We start from the raw sequence: 24,672 nt of genomic DNA, 5'->3' as shown, positions 1-24,672 counted from the left end.
TCTAAAGAAACTTTTCACGTGAAAATATAAAATTTTAATTGATTAGATATTGTGTTAGCCATACTTAAGAAAGAAAATGAAAATGAATGAAATGAAAGAAAAGGACTACCTTCAACCTCATTTTTTAAATAAACACTTTGTCAGTTTTGCGGTAAATAAATTCTTAGGAATTCAGGACAGTTTTTAGTGAATCATTTTGTTTCGACCGTTCGCGGAGAGACGCGATCGCGAGATAGCACGTCAACGAGAGTTGTAAGTTCCCGTTACGATTAAATAATCGACGCCACGAACTGATCGATACCCTTATTTCGATTATGATAATAAGGGTAGTTCAATGAAATTCCACAGAATTAACACAAATAAATTAATGTTTATTTCAACAACTTATTAACTATAAAGATATAAATGAAACAAAAAAAATGTAACTGCGTTTTGGTTGATAAGTAATGCGCGACATACCACATGTGTTGACGGTTCGACTTCTCGAAAAGTTCTGAACGCCTTTCGATTTTTTTCGTTTTTTCTGGAAGGCGACCCCTACTACGTTCGGATCACGCCACATTCTTTTACTGCGAGGTAAAATACGGGCCACGAGTCGACGTTTCTGGAAGTCGCCCTGCTTAATGAACCACGCGCTTGCCACTACAATGTTTGTTTGCCGGGCAGACGCGACGATCCGTCTGCGACATTATAGTGGCGCGATCGATAGTTAAGAATATGACCTATGGTAAGCCGAATGGCGTAACATTCTCCCACCGTTGAGAGGGTACCGATCAAACTAGGGAGGTGTGGTTGAAGTTCCCATCTTATTTCGTCTCGGTGGCTAGTTGTTCGGGTTTCTCGAGATCGGGTTGAATTGGCAGTGGGACAAGCCTTTTGACGCCCCGATCCAAAATGCTCTTTGCCGTCTGAACTGTAGCTGTCCGGATGACACCATCGGCGCCTGGATGAACCTTGATAACTCGGCCCAGAGGCCAATGCATGGAGGGAACGTTGTCCTCTCTGAGGATGACGATTGTGCCCTTTTGGATGCTGTGTCCACCCTCGCTCCATTTATTGCGGTTGGTTAGCTCGTTCAAATACTCCTTATGCCAGCGGTTCCAAAAATGTTGTTTAAGCTGTTGGATATGCTGCCATTTGGAGAGTCGGTTCGATGGAATGTCTCTGAAATCTCGATCACGTAAGCACATTAATGAATCGCCAATGAGGAAATGTCCGGGAGTGAGGGCTAGGAGATCATTTGGATCGGTGGAGATAGGAGTTAGCGGGCGGGAATTGAGGACTGCTTCTATTTCTATGATAAGAGTATTACGGTGTTAAGCTCATATGTTTCTGTTTCTCCACTCGCGCTGCGCCATAATATCCTTTGATATTTCCGATCCTCTGGTCGTACGAGGAATTGCCGATACATTTTCTCGATGTCGCCAGTGAGTACGTACTGATGAGCGCGGAATCTAATTAATATACAAAATAAATTGTGAGTTGATTCGAGAATATAGGATTTCCCCATTTTCATGATTATCGTGATTTTTGTATAAATATATTTTTTAAGATACTAATAATTAGGTAGTTATAAATTAGTATTATCAATTATTTTGCATTTATAATTCCGCCTCTAGTATAAGTGTTAATTGAAAACTAACTTTATGTTTCAAAAAGTACTAGCAAAGTCGTTGAGTAACAAGCCACTGATGCTAACACAAATAGCATTGTCGTAATTAAATATTTCTAAATATTCATTTTTCATTTTGAACCTGTAGAAACAATTTATTATATATACTATTAGCTAAGTAATTGCATATTTAATTAAGTCGAAATATAAAACTTAGTTATTTTAATAATTTAAAAAATAAAAAACTGACAAACATTTCAATTTAATTTATGGTTGGAACAAAAGACAGTTATTTTTCATTAATTGAAATATTGCAATGCAGAGTACTTTCCAAAATACGCCGAGAGTATTCCTGATGATGAAACGAGCGTTGCTTCATCGAACGCAGCTAAAGAAAAAAACATCTATGTAGTTGGTGGTACGATGCCTGAAATAGAGGGCGATAAATTGTACAATACCTGTACTATTTGGGGTCCCGATGGAACGTTGATAGCAAAACACCGAAAGGTAAGTAATATATTCCTTTATGGCTTTGAATTTGAAAATATTGGGATGAAGAAAGTGACTCTATCTAGGAATAATTTAGGAATATACATATGTACATACGTATACTATAACCAATTCTATAATTTACGGTTTATAAAATACGTTATGATACGGGAAACGCCCATTTTTGTTGTAATGTGTTTGTTGTTGTATAAATTTTTCACATACTTAAAATATTATTATACTTATTTTTTCTCCTTTTTAAACATTATTAAATGATAAGATTTTTTAATAAAAGAAAGTGATAAAAACGCTGTCAGTTATTAAATAAAAAGTAATTAAAGTTTAGGAGTTGGTAACTTTGATATTAAATTACAAAAGTTGCAGCAATAGAATTAGCGACCACATTTTTATGTTATTAGGTACATCTATTCGACATCGACATTCCTAATAAGATTACTTTTCGAGAGAGTGATTCACTCAGTCCTGGTAACTCCCTAACGACGTTCGATGTGGAGGGCTGCAAAATAGGTATTGGCATTTGCTATGATATTAGATTCGAGGAAATGGCACGCATTTATCGGAACAAAGGTACAGTAACTTAATCGATCAATACTTAACTAGCAAAAAATTAAATATCTTTCTTAACTATATTCTATATAAAATTAATATAATCTGTAACTCTGTATAAAAAGAAGCTTAATTTAAAAAACCAGTATATTTGCTGAAAATGAAACAAATAAAAGAATTAAAAGCACAATAAGAGGACTGTCCTCGCATATTCAGAAATGATGGAATGTGAACCGTGCAACTACGAAGTTAATTGGTATTCGGTGGCTTCATATTTCCTGCTTCTCTGGGTTAGGTTGCCAAATGCTGATATATCCAGCGGCATTCAATATGACCACTGGACCACTGCACTGGTCATTACTTCAGCGTTTCAGAGCGAATGATAATCAATTATACGTTGCCTGCATATCACCGGCTCGTGTTCTTTAAGCAAGTTACGTCGCATGGGGACATACACAGTTGACCAATCCCTGGGGAAAGATTCTTTACGATTTGGAAACTCAAGAGAATATGGCAGTCACCGATATCGGTAATTTACAGCTTAAAATTAAAAGCGAGAGATCCATGATGTAATTAATTTTTAGTCTCGTTAATTTATCGATTTAGCCATCTTCCTCTGTATTTGTTGAATTTATTAGTAAGCATTACTTATTACTTCGTATGTTTCTTTTTTCTATCAGATCTAAAAGTTGTTGAGGAAGTAAGGGCTCAGATACCTACATTTTCTCAGAGACGTACAGATTTGTACGACACTGTCTGTAAGAAGGAGTAACTCTACACTAAAACAGAAAATGTTTTTTTATAATATTTCTACTACCATATCCTTTTTTTGTGAATTATTACTAATTTCTTATCATTTGTACTAAATGAATGACTCAATTAAGAAAACCAAAACGTTATAAATAATAATCTGTATATCTTGTGTATCAACATGTAATTGGATATTATAATAATATAGGAATGCTATAATAATATAGGATAATAATATAGGAGAATAATAATATAGAAAAAAATACATGCTTTTAAACACCTTTAATATCGATCACATAAATTGTTATAATTCACAATGATTACGCATACATAAAAGACCCCTTGATAGTAAAATTTACGATCAAAAGGCACTTACGTATCGTTTAACAACATTTAATTTATAACACCTTTTAAACATTTAGACAGATTAACACATAACACTTCTTATATATAAACATCAATTCGAAGTTATCGGCTTGGAGAAATTGGTCGATTAATACCTGTAGATTGTCTGTCTCGATGAAAGACTTAAAGAGAGCAAAAACATGATAATGCCGCTAATATAATATTCCTTTTTTCTTGTATCTGTCTGCCTCTCAGGTCGTTTTACTAATTACAATAAGTAATTTCGACTTCTTTGCGCACTCTTTTAACGCATTCGAGACCGAAAGAAATTCATATCAGTCAGTAGGCAAGGGTATAATATACATATTTTATATATAACTTATGTAGTAATGTATATATCATGTTAATTTCATATTTTTTTCAATATAGAATTATTATATATATATATATATATATATATATATATGTCGGAGATGAAAGGAAAGCCGAAGCCTTTCCTTGGAAATTTTGGGAACATCCTCTAGTACCTTAGCCTAGATTTTATTATAGTTGTAATTGCTTAAAATTTGTAATAAGCGAGATTGGGTTCGAGGTGACAATCGGTCGCTGAACGTAGCCACGGTCACGGGATGGATGTTTTATCTAACGGAGGTTTGGAGTGGTTGTATGTGTTTTCCGAGAAATGTGGTTGTGGCGGCATGCGGCCTCGAGAGCAGGCCTAGCCACGTGTGATGTTGCCTTGGAGGTGCCGATGCAATGGGACATACATTGTATTAGTAATCAAAACTCCAGGCAGAAACTGCCTAGCAACGGCGTTTGGAACTTTCTCGATGCTTCCAACGAGTGTGCCTAGCAACGGCGTTTGGAACCTTCTCGATGCTTCCAAACGGGTATAGAAAACAAAATGCAATTGTACAGGGAGAAAAATCTCCACGAGGCTGGCATTCTTGCGATTGCCTTGGAGAGTGATACATCGATCATTTTCGACGATCGCATTTGCGTCTAAGTTAGTTTCGCTTAGTAAGGAGTTATCCCGGTAACCGTGGATTCGTTTGAACTCAAACATTACTAATAGTATTATTTAATTTAATTATTCGTAGATCGTATTATTCATTAGGCTTAGTGTTTGTTAGACATATTATTAGTTGTACTTATTATTTGTTAAGCTTAGTGATAGACCTGTATATACGTGTAAATAAAATCTCGGCTTTGTGAAACGATGGCTAGTCCACATGAAGAGTCGTCGCGCGCCCAAAATTCGAATCGTGATCCGACATATATATATGACTGTACATAATACATTATAGAATAACATAGTATATAATTTTATATTTTAAAAATATGAGGTATACTATTTAAGATTGTCATCGATTTAAAATCAAAGTATGAAAAGGATACCCTGGAGAGAGTAAAACACAGAATCATTCCAACTAAACATTCAGATCGTACCGACACCTAGGTATCGTCTTACAATTAAATCTCGGTCTCGAATGGATTAAAATGAAATACATACTTGCAGCTTCAACATCTTCAATATCGAGGAGATTCAAACTTTACAAATAAATGTAAATTGCGATGTAAAACAAAGCGATGTAAAAAGGGAAAAAGGAGGAAAGAAGGAACAGGGAAGCAAAGAGAAGAAACGAATTTTTCATTTTCTCTTGCCAGGAATATAAGATGCTAAGTAATCTTCCTAAGTAATCTCCTCCAGCTTTTTCTAGTTTGCTCAATAATTATTAGTACATGTTAGGAAAACAAATAGAATTTTTGTTCTCAAGCGAGGTATAATTTAAATTTTGTATGTACACAAAAATGTTAAATATCTGTAATAAACATGGTATAATCAATTTTTTTACATAAAATTATATTGTATAGGCTATTGTTATTTAAACATTTTAAATTGGATGAAGAAAAAAAATGACGCAAATAAAACGTAGGACATTTTAATTAAAGAGACTAATATAGAGATTTATCTACTTAACTGTGATTAAATCATCTCCACTTAACGCTCTACCTCTTCTATTAATTATGCTTCGTTAAACTATGATTACAGAGGATGGGTTTTTTGATAAAATGACATTCTGACAAATATATATAGATCGATATATATAGATATAGATAGACAAATATATAGATTCTTACAACAGTAGTTATGAATGAACAGTAGTTATTGTATCAATTCCGTTCTTCATTTGTGAAAAGACAATTCGCCAGAATATGGATTCACTGTAGTTATAGCTATAGGATTTCAATCTAGTTGACAGACTTGCTTTACGTACTCTTGTTCTACCTTATCGCGATTCTCTCCTCATCTTATACGCTTTGTCGAGTGTCACGTAATTTTTGGGTTGGTTGGTGAAAATAAAATATAGTTGAGTCGTAACACAACTATTAACTTGGTTTTAATCAACCTTTATTATGAATTCAGCAATCACAATGTAACACGCACTGAGTTAACATAAATCACAATTCACTCCAACCACGTTATGTAAGACTTAGTTACAATACATTAAGTACGCGACTTATAAGAGTAGAGACCGACATAGATATGTTGACTATTCTAAGGATACAGAATAAGTGAAGTTTTACTGACGATACTGTGTCTGAGGAAAGCTAGGGGTGGGTGTGTCTAAGGACACGGGACTATCGGATTTGTTGATGACAATTTTGGTTAAGGAAGTGAGGGCAGTAGACACCATCTCCGATTGGATAATAGGACGGTTGGTGGACCAGGAAGGGTTTTAGCCGCCCTCGCGAGAAAGTTGCCAACGGAACATACCAGATGTGGAGAAAACCAACTTTCTAAGCTAACACGTGGTAGACAATAAACGTAAAGGGAAATTTAAGACAGGAAATACTCGCTTGGTCCGAAGGACCTTAACTATAAAAATGCCAAGGCCCCTGGTGGGCACTTAAGACTATTGAGGGTGCGCGCCAAGGATATGCAGACATCTGGGTGCCATCCTGTCCGTGGTGTGTGGCCTGGTCTCTGATATGAATTGAGGTTACACGAGCAAAGTAATATTGGCATATATCTCGGCTCTGGTTACAATCATTAGTTTCCGCCTAAACGGTTAGAATCACATAGCTCGCGCTCTACTCTCGTTTATTCAACATTCAGGCCATATGGTCGCATGCGACGAGTTTTATGTTAATTCCGACCGATTACAATACCTTTCTTTCGTTTACAAGGAACGACGAGACTGGCAGTTGCGTGATTTCCAATGCAAAAGCCGCGATATCTGCACGATAACCTAACCTCAACCGATTTTGTTGTACTATTCTTATGTGGACTTCGTTTGTACCACTTTCGTAACAAAAATAGAATACGTAGAACACAGCATTCCGTTATGCGATATTGTCGATTCATAACATCCGAAAAATCAGAGATAATTATTTCCCTACAGTTGTACATTTGTGTGAAAAATTACGAACGTAAAGTTGTTTGGTGCATGCACAGTCCTCCCCTCCCCTGCATTTGCGTGGACATGCTAGAAAGATTCACTTTTCCACGGTGAAACTGTATGTATTATAATTTCATTTTTACAAAGGTCGAACATCCTACTATGCATAAATTTAATATTAATATAAGCAGGTTTCGTGTTAAGTATTACATCTGACGTATAAGCACACGTGTGTACGAGCCTTGGTTTTAAATGTCTTATAGTAGACACCGAAAAGATTATTCAGTTGGATATCTGACTCAACATCAATATTTTACTAGGAGATAACATGTTAAGAACACGTTGGTGGATGGCATGGGAGATGATGAATGAAGACATACTTCTGTGAGATACATAAAATAGTAGTCAGAACGTATTTTGGCGCTTGGGGACAGCAACAGCTTTTTTTTTTTTTTATTTATTTGTTGGAATTACAATCAATTCTCGCGTTGAGAATTTTCAGTAATTTTTCTGGCGTGGCGCAGTGACATGGCTGTTTATTTACAATAAGTTAATACTTATTATAGATAGGTATAATTTATAAGTATTATAAGTAAGTGCATATGCTTAATTTGGATAATTAAATGAATCTAACGTTTAGGTCTAGCGGGTAGTGCCTCTTCAGCCTGCGAATCTGGTCCGTCGTATCGAGTAGTCCAGTGATTAGGGGGTTTCGGTGTTTCTTGACTCTTTTGCTATATCTGTCGCTATATTTTGCTATTTCCTCTTTGACTGTAGGTATCTTGAGGTCGCGATGGATGGTTTCGTTGGTAACATACCAAGGTGCGTCTATTAAGGCTCTTAGCGTTTTCGATTGGAATCGTTGTAGTATTTCGATGTTGGAGTTACTTGCTGTTCCCCATCGCTTCCTATATCCCTATATTCCGTACTTGCTTCGCTTGGTACTTTTATAATTTTCGTAGTTACAATAAAAAATTTAATTCTTAACAGGTTAAAGATTTAACCTCTTGCTTTATAGTGTACAATAATTTTTTTTTTTTTTTTTTTGTATAGGTTATGTGATCCATAGTTTGAGTAACTAGTACATATATATATTTACGTGACAAGCTTTCATTTCAATCTATATTTAAGATTAATATTTTATCAGTTTCTGTTCGTAACAACATCGAAGTAGTCCATAAGTTTGAAGAGTATAATTAAGGAAGTTATGAAGCAAGAGGTTAAGAACAAATTCTGAAAGAGGTTATGTACAACTCAGTAGTACTGCTTTACATTACTTTGCGAATTACTTTTCAAGCATAAAAATAGTTTAACAGCCACTTATAGTTACTTCCTTACCATTACATTCATTAAATTCGTTTGATTTTGTAAACAAAATAACCACGCTGACCAGTCTCTTATTTAAAATAGAATTATTTTGTCATATATCCAACAGTTTACTTTCTCTTCGCTTTGTCTCGCATTACGACTTTATAACGGTGTTTCTTTAAACTTTAAACGATCGTAATAAATGTATTTACGGACGATGACTGATATCTGGTCTGTCTTAAAGTTTCAACTAATTAGTGCCCCGTTACTTTGGACGTTATGAAATGTTGTATAACCAAAGACTTATCTTCTCTTTTGGTAGTTGCATAAGAGAAGACTGAGCCATTGAAACGCTCGAATAGATTAGCTGATTCGCTTAACGTATTTTTACTTCCGACGAGCTAAACACAAGAGCAGAAAGCACATAAGGAATAATACAGAAACGTCAAACGTATACAGAAATATATTTCGTAAAAGCATTAGTACGTAACATGTCTTTATAATTCTATTTATGTATAGTAAAATGGCTTGTATCCATTTTCATGAATTATAACTGACATTTCAAAGCATTCATGTAGATATGTAACTCTCGTTAATTAATAATTTAACAATGCGTCATGAAACGTATCATTTTCGTTTCTTCCTTTGTTTCGTTATACACAGGAACGAATTTGTAAATAAAGATGTATAATCAACGATAACATATGACAGCGAGTATAATAACTGTCAGCAAAGGAAGAGGTCGGTAAAATGATTGTGGTTGATTTCAGTGTATCGGTAAATAAGCTTTGACAGACGTTGCCGGGGGACTCGGTGTCGGTGAAACCGCGTCGATGAAATGATTGTCAGTAATTTAAAGATAACCCAATTTATTGATCTGTCTCCCCTTCATGGCGTTGTACGTCTCTCTATAAAACATATTCTACCTCGGAGGGCTGAAAAATTTAACTTGGTCTCACTGGACTGGACTGTAAGTAAGAAAATTGAAATGCAAAATCCACGTGTGAGCGCAACGGTTTAGATGGAAAGTTCGATAGGACAATTATGTATATTAGCCTGAAAGAAAGCTCGTGGCTTCGCACGCAACACGTAATTTCCCTCGCTGAAATAATCCTATTACAACGATACGATTTAAAATTTTCCTTAACAGACCTCGCAATGTAATTCTTCATCTACAATTTTTTATTCGGCCTGAAACAAGAGACTTTCGAAGCCTTATAGAGTCTCGCGAATCTAAAAGTCAGGTTTCAACGTATTTTCGCGTCTTATTCTATAATACTGAAAACATTAAAGGTGTTAACGATTATTGTCTCACTATGTACGTACATCAAACGAGTACTTACGTAAGAGACAAATGGAAATGGAAACAGCCGAGAATAATTGAAGATAATTTGAATACGTTCCAGGCTATAATACAATTTCTCGTGAACCGTAATTGATTCGCAGAAGGGAATTGCTGCTTCTCACGACTAGCAAAGTGTTTCGCAAAAAAAAAAAAAAGAAAAGAAAAATGGTATCGGAAGGATAGAAAAAAAGCGGTGGCCTACATCAAGCAATCTTCATGCCGATAATGCATTTATTATTCAGTTCGTTCATTTTCTATCGCGTAAGAGACACTGGGATAACTGACAGAACGAGCGTATAAATTTTGCATCTCTCAACCTGACTTCTCCCAATTCGTATACTTCCATCCTTCGTATAAGTGACAATGAATCAGAAGAGTTTCATAGCAATATTGAACAACATACAGTCAACTACAACACCATTAGATACATCCACCATACAGTCAACTACAACACCATTAGATAACAGCAATACAATAGATTATAATTTTCTACGCGTCATTGATTCATCATCATCATTTTCCATTTTTTTAGCATATGTAAAAACGTATCTGACGTAATCTTACCTCGCTCTTCGAGTACAAAAATCCATTCAAATGAAACAAAGGGAAAAGAAATAAGAAAACAAACACTCACATACGAATCTTCATTACATAACTGTATGTACTCCTCGAGGTATAATTACTCAGACACGTTACAGCGTACCTTCTTCGTTCCCTGATGGCTGATGTTGATCGTTGACGTTTATAATGAAAGAATTTCGTCAACGGCGCCATCTGGATCCTTGTTGAAAAATTAAAATAGCCGCAACAGCACCATTAAGCTCATCACTCAGAGTAGCTCTTGTTGCTGAGTCGTGGAGGAATTCTTATCATCAACGACATAAACTATACCAGTTCCGGTAATGTTCTTTAGATGGTCCAGGCATTCGAACTCGCAACATCGCTTTCCAAGACGGAATTTCTTGCATGTCTGTAGTAAAAAGGAATCGAATCTGGTCCGTCGTATCGAGTAGTCCAGTGATTAGCGGGTTTCGGTGTTTGTTGACTCTTTTGCTATATCTGTCGCTATATTTTGCTATTTCCTCTTTGACTGTAGGTATCTTGAGGTCGCGATGGATGGTTTCGTCGGTAACATACCAAGGTGCGTCTATTAAGGCTCTTAGCGTTTTCGATTGGAATCGTTGTAGTATTTCGATGTTGGAGTTACTTGGACAGCAACAGCTGGTGATACTGTCATACACCTCCATTTATAAACTTTCGAAAATCGATGTGACCTTCAAACTTTAGTGTATTCTGTTTCACAGCACAAAATGTTTCCGAAACGTACGTTTATTGTTATAATAAACTTGACTGGTGGCTCTGAAATACTATCCTTGAAAAAACAATGGGGAAATTGGAGCAAAAAACAGAAGGAAATAAACAAAGACCTTGTTGGTTCGTAAAAATAAAATATGCTACAGGAAAAACTTTTTCCAACGGATTGAGATGCGACAAGCTTTAAAAGCTATGACGCGAATCGAGCGTTTGTCTACAAGAGCGCATTTTCGGTGGATATATATGTCGGAATGACATTGGGGATAGGGTTGTCGGTGTTTGAGGAGTCTTCATTGAAGGTAGCCATCGTTGCGGTGTAACGAAGATACGATTTATTGACACAGGTATGAATAACACAGATTTGACAATCTACCACGGCGGTGAGACGTCCGCGACACTAGTGACAGTGGTCTCCAGTTCAATAACGAATCCGCGGCCAACGGGATGACAGATGGGCGTTCTCGCTGAATCTAAGTCTGACTCGTAAAAATAATTGCTGAGCGTAAAAACGTTACTCTTTGGTCGACGGGAGCGCGTAAAAGAATGCCCGTCCCGTCCCGATGATGCCACAGAGGAAAACTATAACGGGGTGTGTCTAAGGACACGAGATCATCGGATTCGTCGAGAAAAGCCTTCGTTCAGAAAGTAAGGGAAATTGGCGTTGCTGCTAATTGGTCAATCTCCATATCGGTGGTAAGAAAAAGATGCTAGCCGCCCTCGAGGGAAAGTTGCTAGTGGGAGACGCCGCTCGTTGAAAAATATGTCTCCCCTATCTTCCCGTAGTTGGGACAAAGACTGTTTGTCTGTTTGAAGGACTTTAGTTAACTAAACCTTAAGATTTATAACGGACCCTCGGGCTAGCCGAACATGTACTGCGGAGACGCATCGACATCTGGCAATCATCTTACTCGAAGAATAGGGTCTGCGTGTGGCGAGCCACGGGACAGAAACCGTTGGAATGTTTACTGTCGCGTGTCGCCACGAATATTTCTTTTAAGGAGAGCTATAGAATTACTCCATACCTTTGTTAGGCAAAGCGTTCATCCCTTGACCGCGGCTACGTTGGGCGACAGACTGTCACCTCGAGCCAAAGCTCACCGTCACTAATCTCGAACAATTACAATCGGATTGAATAACTACAATAGTTTAGTTACAGTTATAGTAGACTTTAGATTGCAATGTTGCGGGGCTATCCAAAGGTTCCGGTGTCCTTTCATCTCCGACATATAGATATACATGTATATGTGACGAAATATACTAAAGCAATATTGACCCTTTGTCGCTGAAAGTATCAAACTACAAAACTTTCTTTCAAATTTTCAGAATAAGGAAATCAGGATCATGATAAATAATTGGAACATAATTAAAAATAATATATCTTCTCTATAAGATAATGAATACATTGGTTCATATAATTTTTATGGATATTCAAACGCTTCTGTGAAATAAAACGTCAAGATTATAGAGTATAAAATTCATAGCTATGAAATAACTAAAACTCTGATGTATTATTAAAAATATACGTTAGGTTGTATGTAGTGATACATACAAAGATTACATGTACAAACCCATAATTAACACAATGCTACCGCAACCATTCTGCAATCTACCTTGCCCAAAACACTCTTCCAGTCACCTCCAAACTCTTCAATTCTCTCCACCTAACCACCCACAAACCATTCACAAACATGCAATTCTCGACAAAAGAAGAACTTATCGTCAGTTGTCCTTAACATCTCGTTCATTCATTTGGTCCCTATCCCCCTATTTCCTCCCACTGCGATGATCGCACTACATTTTTCCACGTCTCTATTCTATTCTCTGGATGATCTGAATTCTCGAGCAGTCGAGTGACGATTGATCTGTACAATTGATCGATTTCTTTTTACTACAGACATGCAAGAAATTCCGTCTTGGAAAGCGATGTTGCGAGTTCGAATGCCTGGACCATCTAAAGAACACTACCGGAACTGGTATAGTTTATGTCGTTGATGATAAGAATTCCTCCACGACTCAGCAACAAGAGCTACTCTGGGTGATGAGCTTAATGGTGCTGTTGCGGCTATTTTAATTTTTCAACAAGGATCCAGATGGCGCCGTTGACGAAATTCTTTCATTATAAACGTCAACGATCAACATCAGCCATCAGGGAACGAAGAAGGTACGCTGTAACGTGTCTGAGTAATTATACCTCGAGGAGTACATACAGTTATGTAATGAAGATTCGTATGTGAGTGTTTGTTTTCTTATTTCTTTTCCCTTTGTTTCATTTGAATGGATTTTTGTACTCGAAGAGCGAGGTAAGATTACGTCAGATACGTTTTTACATATGCTAAAAAAATGGAAAATGATGATGATGAATCAATGACGCGTAGAAAATTATAATCTATTGTATTGCTGTTATCTAATGGTGTTGTAGTTGACTGTATGGTGGATGTATCTAATGGTGTTGTAGTTGACTGTATGTTGTTCAATATTGCTATGAAACTCTTCTGATTCATTGTCACTTATACGAAGGATGGAAGTATACGAATTGGGAGAAGTCAGGTTGAGAGATGCAAAATTTATACGCTCGTTCTGTCAGTTATCCCAGTGTCTCTTACGCGATAGAAAATGAACGAACTGAATAATAAATGCATTATCGGCATGAAGATTGCTTGATGTAGGCCACCGCTTTTTTTCTATCCTTCCGATACCATTTTTCTTTTCTTTTTTTTTTTTTTGCGAAACACTTTGCTAGTCGTGAGAAGCAGCAATTCCCTTCTGCGAATCAATTACGGTTCACGAGAAATTGTATTATAGCCTGGAACGTATTCAAATTATCTTCAATTATTCTCGGCTGTTTCCATTTCCATTCGTCTCTTACGTAAGTACTCGTTTGATGTACGTACATAGTGAGACAATAATCGTTAACACCTTTAATGTTTTCAGTATTATAGAATAAGACGCGAAAATACGTTGAAACCTGACTTTTAGATTCGCGAGACTCTATAAGGCTTCGAAAGTCTCTTGTTTCAGGCCGAATAAAAAATTGTAGATGAAGAATTACATTGCGAGGTCTGTTAAGGAAAATTTTAAATCGTATCGTTGTAATAGGATTATTTCAGCGAGGGAAATTACGTGTTGCGTGCGAAGCCACGAGCTTTCTTTCAGGCTAATATACATAATTGTCCTATCGAACTTTCCATCTAAACCGTTGCGCTCACACGTGGATTTTGCATTTCAATTTTCTTACTTACAGTCCAGTCCAGTGAGACCAAGTTAAATTTTTCAGCCCTCCGAGGTAGAATATGTTTTATAGAGAGACGTACAACGCCATGAAGGGGAGACAGATCAATAAATTGGGTTATCTTTAAATTACTGACAATCATTTCATCGACGCGGTTTCACCGACACCGAGTCCCCCGGCAACGTCTGTCAAAGCTTATTTACCGATACACTGAAATCAACCACAATCATTTTACCGACCTCTTCCTTTGCTGACAGTTATTATACTCGCTGTCATATGTTATCGTTGATTATACATCTTTATTTACAAATTCGTTCCTGTGTATAACGAAACAAAGGAAGAAACGAAAATGATACGTTTCATGACGCATTGTTAAATTATTAATTAACGAGAGTTACATATCTACATGAATGCTTTGAAATGTCAGTTATAATTCATGAAAATGGATACAAGCCATTTTACTATACATAAATAGAATTATAAAGACATGTTACGTACTAATGCTTTTACGAAATATATTTCTGTATACGTTTGACGTTTCTGTATTATTCCTTATGTGCTTTCTGCTCTTGTGTTTAGCTCGTCGGAAGTAAAAATACGTTAAGCGAATCAGCTAATCTATTCGAGCGTTTCAATGGCTCAGTCTTCTCTTATGCAACTACCAAAAGAGAAGATAAGTCTTTGGTTATACAACATTTCATAACGTCCAAAGTAACGGGGCACTAATTAGTTGAAACTTTAAGACAGACCAGATATCAGTCATCGTCCGTAAATACATTTATTACGATCGTTTAAAGTTTAAAGAAACACCGTTATAAAGTCGTAATACGAGACAAAGCGAAGAGAAAGTAAACTGTTGGATATATGACAAAATAATTCTATTTTAAATAAGAGACTGGTCAGCGTGGTTATTTTGTTTACAAAATCAAACGAATTTAATGAATGTAATGGTAAGGAAGTAACTATATGTGGCTGTTAAACTATTTTTATGCTTGAAAAGTAATTCGCAAAGTAATGTAAAGCAGTACTACTGAGTTGTACATAACCTCTTTCAGAATTTGTTCTTAACCTCTTGCTTCATAACTTCCTTAATTATACTCTTCAAACTTATGGACTACTTCGATGTTGTTACGAACAGAAACTGATAAAATATTAATCTTAAATATAGATTGAAATGAAAGCTTGTCACGTAAATATATATATGTACTAGTTACTCAAACTATGGATCACATAACCTATACAAAAAAAAAAAAAAATTATTGTACACTATAAAGCAAGAGGTTAAATCTTTAATCTGTTAAGAATTAAATTTTTTATTGTAACTGCGAAAATTATAAAAGTACCAAGCGAAGCAAGTACGGAATATATGCGGAATATGAATCGCTCAACGAGCCAAAGAGCGGCTCAGTGACAAAATTAGTAAAGTAAAGACCACAAATATTACAACATTATATTCTACCACAAAATAATTCTCTATACAAAAAAGGTACACAACGAATCGATTTTTCACAACGATAAGAGTCAACAGAACCAATCAAGACCAGGCGAGACTCTCATAAAACAACGATATCAGAGGGATCAAATCAGCGACTTCAATCTATGTTACAGAGTATAGTTATCAAGAAAAATTGCTCTTTTCATGGAAAGTATGGTAATGATACTCTTATAATACATTGTATATCTGGCAGTCGGATGTGCCCGTGGCCATCGGAAATGTAAAGACGACGCTTTTAGAAAGCGATAGCGCCATCGCGTTTTAAAAACGCGTTAGAAGAAGGACGGTTTCGCTATCCAAGGCGAATCGAAAAGTGTGCGTGTTGCGAGAATCAGAGTTGATCGAGACGTCGAAGCATAGAGTCGTTAGAATTGAGTTGCGAGTGTTGTCGAGTGTTAGAGTTGTTAGTGAGAGAGAGAGAGAGAGAGAGTTACCAAATAGTTGTCAAGTTATTTGTTGTAAATACGAGCGTTGCATTTAGTTTTCCTGTTAATCAAACATCGTTTCTCTGTCTAACTAATATCTGTATTTTCAATCCATTATTAATATATTCCGATATTACAAGTGGGGGCTCGTCCGGGATTGAATAAGACAGAGAAACGATACGATTTAACGGAGCTATTTGTGCGGGAGTAGAAAGGAATAGAATAAAATGGCAAACGTTGAAGACGAACGATTGTCGGGTGAAGAGGATTTGACGCTGGAGGAGCTGAGGAGTAAGCTCGCACAGATGAATCTGCCTATATCCGGTGCGAGATCAGTGCTGGTTGCCAGGTTGAACAGAGCGTGCAAACCTGGTCGATCTACTCCTAAGGATTCGAAGCGTGGCGAAGAACCAACAAACCAGCGAGATCTAAGAAGCAAGCAGCGAGCCGAACGCAGTCAAGAGGGAGAGGAAGACCTCGAGAAGCTGAGGACGAAAGAGCTGAGAGCGCGTCTCGTTAGCTTGGGGTTGAAGGTAACGGGAAGAAAATCCGAACTACGCGCGCGGCTACAGGCGGCCCTAGAAGGAGACGATGTATCGTCGGAAGAAGGGAGCTCCAACGAAAGTGAAGGCGAGGACGATAAACAAGGCGCGCGAGAATACAGGAGAGGCACGCGAGCGGTGTATCAGGACCGCGATGAGTATCAGCAGAAGTATATGCGTCGGTTCGATGTTGAGTCTTAAAGACGTGGAAGACTCATTAGAGAAATTCAGCGGGGATGATCTGCTGAGTGTAAATCAGTGGGTGGAAGACTTCGAGGAAATGGCAGAAGTGTGGGGTTGGTCAGACGCCCACATGGTGGCCTATGCTAAGAAATTACTCGCAGGCTCCGCTCAGGCCTTCGTACGACAAGAGCGATGCGCGAAGTTTTGGGCAAAGCTAAAAAAGGCGTTGAGGAATGAGTTCGAAAATGTAGTAAGCGACCAACAGATACATGGCGAGTTATCCCATAGAAAGAAGAAAGCAGATGAGAGTCTGCAACAATATATGTATCACATGTGCGGGATTGCAAAAGAAGGAAGGGTTGATACGCAATCCTTGATAGACTACATTATTCAAGGCATTCCCGACGAGGTCGCGAACAAGACTGTGCTATACGGAGCCAGGAATATCGAGCAATTAAAAGAGCGTTTCAGGCGCTACGAAGCGATAAAAAGAGATATGGAGATGAGGACGAAATTTGAGGAGCCGAAGAGTAGCAGGGTAAAGCCGGTGGCGAAGCTGTCCGAAACCGAGAGGAACAAGGAACCCGGTCGATCTGGAGATGCGAGGAAGGCGCGATGCTACAATTGCGGTGATGCGGAGCACGTGTGTGCGGAGTGTCCGAGCAAGTCGAGAGGACCTAAATGCTTCAAATGTAGGGAGTACGGACACATCGCATCAAAATGCGACAAGGCACTGGGTGAGCCCTCAAAAAAAGTTTACAGCGTGTTTCGGTCGTTACAAACAAGGCGTGGTAAGGATGTTAAGATGGAAAATTTCGAATTGAGCGCGTTGATAGACACCGGTAGTGAGCTGACTCTAATGCGAGCAGATCAGCATGTGAAAATCGGAGCGCCCAGATTAAGTCGGGAAATCGTTGGATTTGGCGGTGTCGGTTCCGGAAGGAATTTTACGCTCGGGAAATTTTCGACGAACATTATTATAGACAATGAGTCGTACTGTGATGCAACATTCGCTTATTATTGGCGCAGACTTTTTGGACACTGTTGAAATAAGTATAAAAGGGGGAGAATCTTTTATTAGTAGAATAAAGGACAAAAATCCCGATGAGTGTCCGGAAGTCCTCAAGATAGATGTAGAGACACAGGCGAGTGAGATAGATTTGTCACACGTTAAGGACATGCAACATAGGCTAAAAAGAGATTTGAAGAGAACCAAAGCATTGCTAAGAGACGCTCAAACGATGCTGGAGAAATCGAAAGGTGACTCGACGGGTAAAGCAGCTTTACGACAGCTGAAGAACCAGTTAGAAGATGCAGAATGCGCTAGAGCAGTTGCAGTTAAAGCGAAACAGGCACTGGAGCAAGAACCGAATGAGGCGCAGGCTTCGTTGCAGGAAGTACTGCGGCAACGTTCCGAAGCAGAAGATCGTGTTAATGTAGCTAGTCGCGAACGAACTGAGCTACTGTCGCAATTGGAAGAAAATAAAGAAGAGTTAGCAGAAGTTTTGAAGAAGTATCAGGCAGCTGTGCAGCAAGTGTCGGAGGAACGGAGAATAGTGGCAAGACACGTGGTGATTGGTAAAGTGGACCACGAGATGGTGTCCTCGTCGGATTCTTGCGGCTAGCACGAGGACTTAGCGAACATCACGAGGAGGAAGAATCTGGCTAAACAACAGCAACAGGATGTTGTTGATGATATTTGCGAATTTACTGAGAAGGATAGCGTTGCGGGTGTGAGGGTTGTTTCAAGTTTTCGGATAGACTCGAAGAGAGTGAATGCAAGGCGAACGAAAAGACAAGGGAAGTCGCACGCGCGGAATCCCTCCAATAATATCGATACGAAGATTCGATATACAGAGTATGTGGATGACGAGGACGACGATGGGATTGTCGAGGACACGATGAACGTGAAGACCTTCGAAAAAGAAGAGATCATAGTCTCGGTAGATGGTAAGTTGTTAACGTCTTCCATGTACGAACCGAGCCTACGAAAATGTCACGATGCTGCCACGACGATCAAAGCCCCTGACAAGAGTGAAATGGGTAAACAAACAACGGAGAGGAAGATAGAGGAAGAGCGAAAGAGGAGCAGTAGCATCGAGGACGAACAGGCCGCGGTGTTCCAAGAGGAACGAGATCAGCTGCGTGCGGACGCAAAGAGACGGATTGAGGAGATCCAAATCCGAAACAAGCGGGCGTATAACAGGAGACGCAAGAAGGCGACAGCATACAGGACGGGAGATCTAGTGGCAATCGAGAGGATGCAGAGGGGTCCCGGGCTAAAGCTGCATCCGAAGTTTCTTGGACCGTATCGGGTGATAAAAGTCCTGCGAAATGACCGATACATAGTGCAGCGAGAGGGGGAGCACGAAGGGCCACGTACAACTTCCACGGCAGCCGATCACATGAAATGGTGGAATGCTGACGATAGTGATGTAAGTGCGAGCGGCGATGATGAGCACATCTGAGGGCAGATGTGATTGTCAGGAAAGGCCGATTGTGATATCGTAGAATAGCTTTGATTGGAGATCGGCTGAAAATAGAAAAACCGTGTACGTCGTGTTTCTGTGGTTCGTTTACATTTAAGAGTGCCTACGTGACTAAAGGCACGTAGTTGGTAGTTCTTACATAGGTATGAGGGAAACAATAGACAACGTTAGAAGAAGGACGGTTTCGCTATCCAAGGCGAATCGAAAAGTGTGCGTGTTGCGAGAATCAGAGTTGATCGAGACGTCGAAGCATAGAGTCGTTAAAATTGAGTTGCGAGTGTTGTCGAGTGTTAGAGTTGCTAGTGAGAGAGAGTGAGAGAGAGAGAGAGAGAGAGAGAGTTACCAAATAGTTGTCAAGTTATTTGTTGTAAATACGAGCGTTGCATTTAGTTTTCCTGTTAATCAAACATCGTTTCTCTGTCTAACTAATATCTGTATTTTCAATCCATTATTAATAAATTATAATTAATCGGACAAAATTACACCTTTAATATATTCCGATATTACATTACCGTGATGTAATATTTATCATGCTTATTTTGTACGTAAAACGAATCGTTGGAATATTCCCGAAGCTAACGAAGCATTTCCCAAAAGTTAAACCGAAGAAATTAACGCGAATAGTTAAGTGAAATTTTTCCATTAACTTGCTGACCAACCGGCAAATAAAAAATCATAAAAATTGTTTCAATGTGTTGAGGTCACGCATAACTTCTTTTTTCATTGACGATTACCAAACAGGTAAAATTTCGAAATTGTACGAAGGCCACGTGACCAGATCGTATTGGAATTTGAAGTGCATGGAAAAAGACAACTCGAAGTACAAACCTTGAGCTGTACTACTCGAAGTACAAACGTGAACTAATGGATGCAGAAAAGCAATTAACGCCAAACATCCGAACAGCATCTTGGAGCCCGTCATTGTTCTGAAATAAAAGAAGTGACGAATTAAAAAGACGCAGGACTAATAATAATAAAGGAAACTTAGTTCGTATTATAAATTGAATTTACATCAGAAAAGAAGCACGATCAAGCGAAACAGATCGTAGAAATGACAAATATCATCGATATACGTTTCAGTGTAATTTCACTTTTGAAAATTATTTAGTTTAATACGATCGTATTCATCGCTCTGAAACTTTCATTGTGCTGCAATTTGTGCTGCGTCTTTTTAATTTCTCTATCTTTCTGTGTTTTCGGAAAAATTACTTGAAAGATTAAGAATTGCTTGCCTTATTTTATTTTCGATTAGTTAGGATTTGATTATTCCAGGTAAGGTTTATTATTTATAACAGGTTTTATCACTTGTTTATTATTTAGGAGTTTGTTATTTTAGGATTAGTACCTTTTAGGATTTCTTATCCTTCGAGTTTCTGTTTCAGATATCTAGGTCTATTTCAAGATGTTTCATTACATTAGGATTATTTATTCGATTAAGATAATTTAAGAGTTTCACAATGTACAAAGAAATAATCGCGTGAAATTTAGATTTATGCTTTAAACGTATTAAACACGCGGTAATTTCAATGTCTATAGCCTCGAACGTGTTCTGATTAGTTGTGTCATTGTCTGTGACATTGAAATCACAAAAATCCATTGCAAGTGTGCTGTCATGCAATGTGGATGTAATTGGGTTTTTTGGGTATTTCCTGTATCATCTGATTTGTACAGTACTATTTTAACGCAAGGACAGGAAACTTATTATATATTTCCCGTCCATTATTTGAATCGTTGTGAAGTGTAACGAATTATATTCGATTCGAGGAGATGTTAATGAATTACCCATTTCATATGTAATTACATGGAAATAAAAATCAACAGACAACGGAATTTCCAATATTTTTTTGTTTCGTCACGTCTTTTTCATAATATATCTTTTATAGGTACGTGATCTATTAATCGTTCGAATGGAAATAATTATTCGTATAATATTCAAATGATTCTAGCCATAAAATAAATTAAAACGATACCTGTCAATGATATGCAATCTGCGTATGACGTCAACCTCGATCTATGCTTATACAAGAAATTTTATCAATCAATGACTAGATATACAATAATCAAATATTATAAAATTTCCTGAAAACCTTTAGGTGTTAATATTAAGGTGTTAATATCTTTAATATTTGCAAGTTATTGTTTAGCGCTAATTAGTTAGAATGTAACAAGTGGTGTACCAGAATTGAGATAATTAAGCCACACGAACAATCTTATTTAGATCTTTTTAATTTTTTAATTCTCTTTTGCTCCAATACTTCGTAAAATTAATCTTCGTTAGCTACTACACTTCATAGAATGACAAGAGATAATTTTTCTTATATAACGTTTCATTCATAAAATCTATCATTAAAGTATATCTTCATAAAAATATCATTCCATACTAACGGTATATTTGGTGTCATACGAGATAACAGTTACCAGTGATGACATATGTAACTTTATAAAGATATCTCGTTTTATTATATATTAAAAGAATGTACTCATTGCTGCTATATTTCAGATGAAAAAAAGGAGGCAACGATTTTACAGTAAAATCGTTCGTTTACAACTGATTCATTTACATTTCATGATAATACTGTGCATTCTGAATATGCTATGATTGCATACTATTGCTCCGGCTTTACTTGTATTTTCGATATTGGTATAAATAGAAAGACAATTAATGTCGTTCGAGTCTATTTTCGGATCATTTATATTACGTTTAATCCATATAGTTATTATATGAGACATAGTATCGTAAAATTTGGAAGAATAAAACGTTCGTACAGGATGTACATTTTATAAGAATTCCAACAAATCTGCGTGTGCACCTAAAATACAAACCGATAGTGATTGTTCATAAGTTTATATACATTATCTAATGTCAATCGAAGGTATCAATTCTTTTTCTCCATAAGAGTACTTTTTCATTTATATGTGTTCAAAAATACACGTGTTCAACCGTGAAGCATATGTCACCTACAACGAAAAAGAGTTTTCCTATACTTAATATTTCCTTTATATACCTATGAAAGTCTATTCTTCGCGTAGTATGAAATTATGAATAAATCTGGAATATTGTTCAATCTGAAAAGAAAAATAACTTATTGACATCATTCATTGATACGAGATTCAGAATGTTTGTTTTGTCTTGCAGAGAAAGAAGGCAGCCCTTTCTTTTAATGTGAAATAGAAAGCGAAAATTTGAAAACAGATTTTTTGGAAATTTACTTGCAAATATCGTTTTCAATATCGTGATTTTCTTCCCAATGGTACTGTACTTTCAAATTTTCCAGTATCCCTCTAAAAACAAAAAGTCGAACCTCGTTATCATTAACATAGGCATTACAAGGAAGAGAAGTATTAGAAAGCAGCTCCTTTTTATTATGGATTTCTTTATAATCGTGTAAATAAGAAATTCCGGAAATTTTTTCCTCGAGAATTTAATTCTTGTGTTTTGATTGATAATTATTACACTGCATACTAACTTTTCGCATACTGTTCGCGTCTAACAATTTCCTAATAATAACTACTTCAAAATTACATATGTTCTTGCACGAATTCAAAAGTACGTATGATACAATTACAATTGATTCTAAAATAATAATTATTTAAAGATATTAAGATACTAATTAAACGTTTCACTATATTTCAAAATCTGGAACAACAAATTTTTATTTATAAAAAATGAAACTGTCTTTATATATTCTTTGTCATGATGCTATTTCTTATTACCATGTCGACATTTTTTAAAATTCATTTTGTTATCTCTACGCAATATGAAAATTCATATACTGCTTAATATTTTTTACATATTATCCATCCACCGCATGACATCTCCTGAAAAATCAAAATATTAATGTTATATTATTACAATGCTTCTTAAATTTCAATTTTTGACAAATTTGAAATCCAATATATTTTGCACAATTATTATTTATCAAAAAATTCTAAGTTAGTAACTTTCTTTTCAAATGGCAAATAACATATACTTTGACTTACCTGTAAGTTTTTGTTCCTAATCATCATTTCCTCTTATAGAACATCATTATTGTTCTCATAATTACTACCAGTGTCATAGATATTGTAGTGGCTACAACTGAATTAATAGAAAATGATAAATAACTGTGTATAACACTAACACATAACTGTGTATAACAATGACACATAACTTTTACTTACATATCAGTCGATAAGGGATTACTGTGATATCCTGTTGATGTTTCTTAAGGCACTTGATTAGGTGCGATACGGTATCATTCCTTATGGTATACTGTAGATAAGTATTTTAGAAAATAACAAGAATAAATCTAAATTATTCAGAGGTTCCAGTTTCGGCTTAGACATAAATACAGGACCATTTGCAAAGAAGAAAGGGTGCGTTTCTACAGCCTCGTTATAGTAACCATGAATACCAATCTCTGAATTACTGGTTACTAAACATAAATATCCTATAAAATTTAATATATTTCTTTAATTTTTAATACATACATGAGTTAGTAGTTCTAAATTATGAATCATCCTACCTGTGATATTACACTTTTCCTTATAATATCATCACTCAAGTGAACAACATTAAGATCATGTAAACCATGTCATCCTATCTTACTGTGAAGATACTTAGTTATGTTATCAAACATTATAAAAATATCATCAAATTCAAGTCCTTTTATTCACATCACATGGCCACGGCGATCTGGTTCTTCGTTATATAATGTTCTAAAATTTGTCGTATATATAGGATGTACAAACCGTGATATCAAGGTATCAGTTCTTCCTTCCCAAGGGACAGTTTCATTAAAATTCTGATAGAATTAAAAATTAATTATTAATATTCTAACAATCATATATGTTAAATACATTATAGTCAACGATATATACCTGAGCGAATGTAGGGGTGATTCCTTGATAATTATAAATGTCATCAGCCCACATCATTGTGCCACTTCTTTGTACTCCAGCCTCTAGATTGACAGCCTAAACAAACATACAAAATTTTATAGAAGCTGTACAAAATATAGTATATATGCGCAATATTGAAGCGTTCAAGGGGATATAAAGGTAATGTACATCACATACACGTGTACTCTCATGCAACAAAATACAATTAGATTTAATAGTATAAGCTCTTTTATTCATCATAATAGATTGGAAATTTAAGTGTCTTACGAGGGTGAGTAAAAAGTTACCCGCTCT

The 24,672-nt window shown here is 36.6% G+C and overlaps 1 protein-coding gene across 1 annotated transcript in view; it reads left to right on the top strand.

Annotated features, from left to right (window-relative positions):
* The window catches only part of LOC143303315 (uncharacterized), a 277,255-nt gene that overhangs the window by 141,995 nt on the left and 110,588 nt on the right, over positions 1-24,672 (top strand). The window lies entirely within an intron of this gene.

Source organism: Bombus vancouverensis, chromosome 11, assembly GCF_051014615.1.
Source record: "Bombus vancouverensis nearcticus chromosome 11, iyBomVanc1_principal, whole genome shotgun sequence".
Taxonomy (NCBI): domain Eukaryota; kingdom Metazoa; phylum Arthropoda; class Insecta; order Hymenoptera; family Apidae; genus Bombus; species Bombus vancouverensis.
Note: the sequence above shows the minus strand (reverse complement) of the source record. Positions and strands in the feature narration are given on the sequence as shown.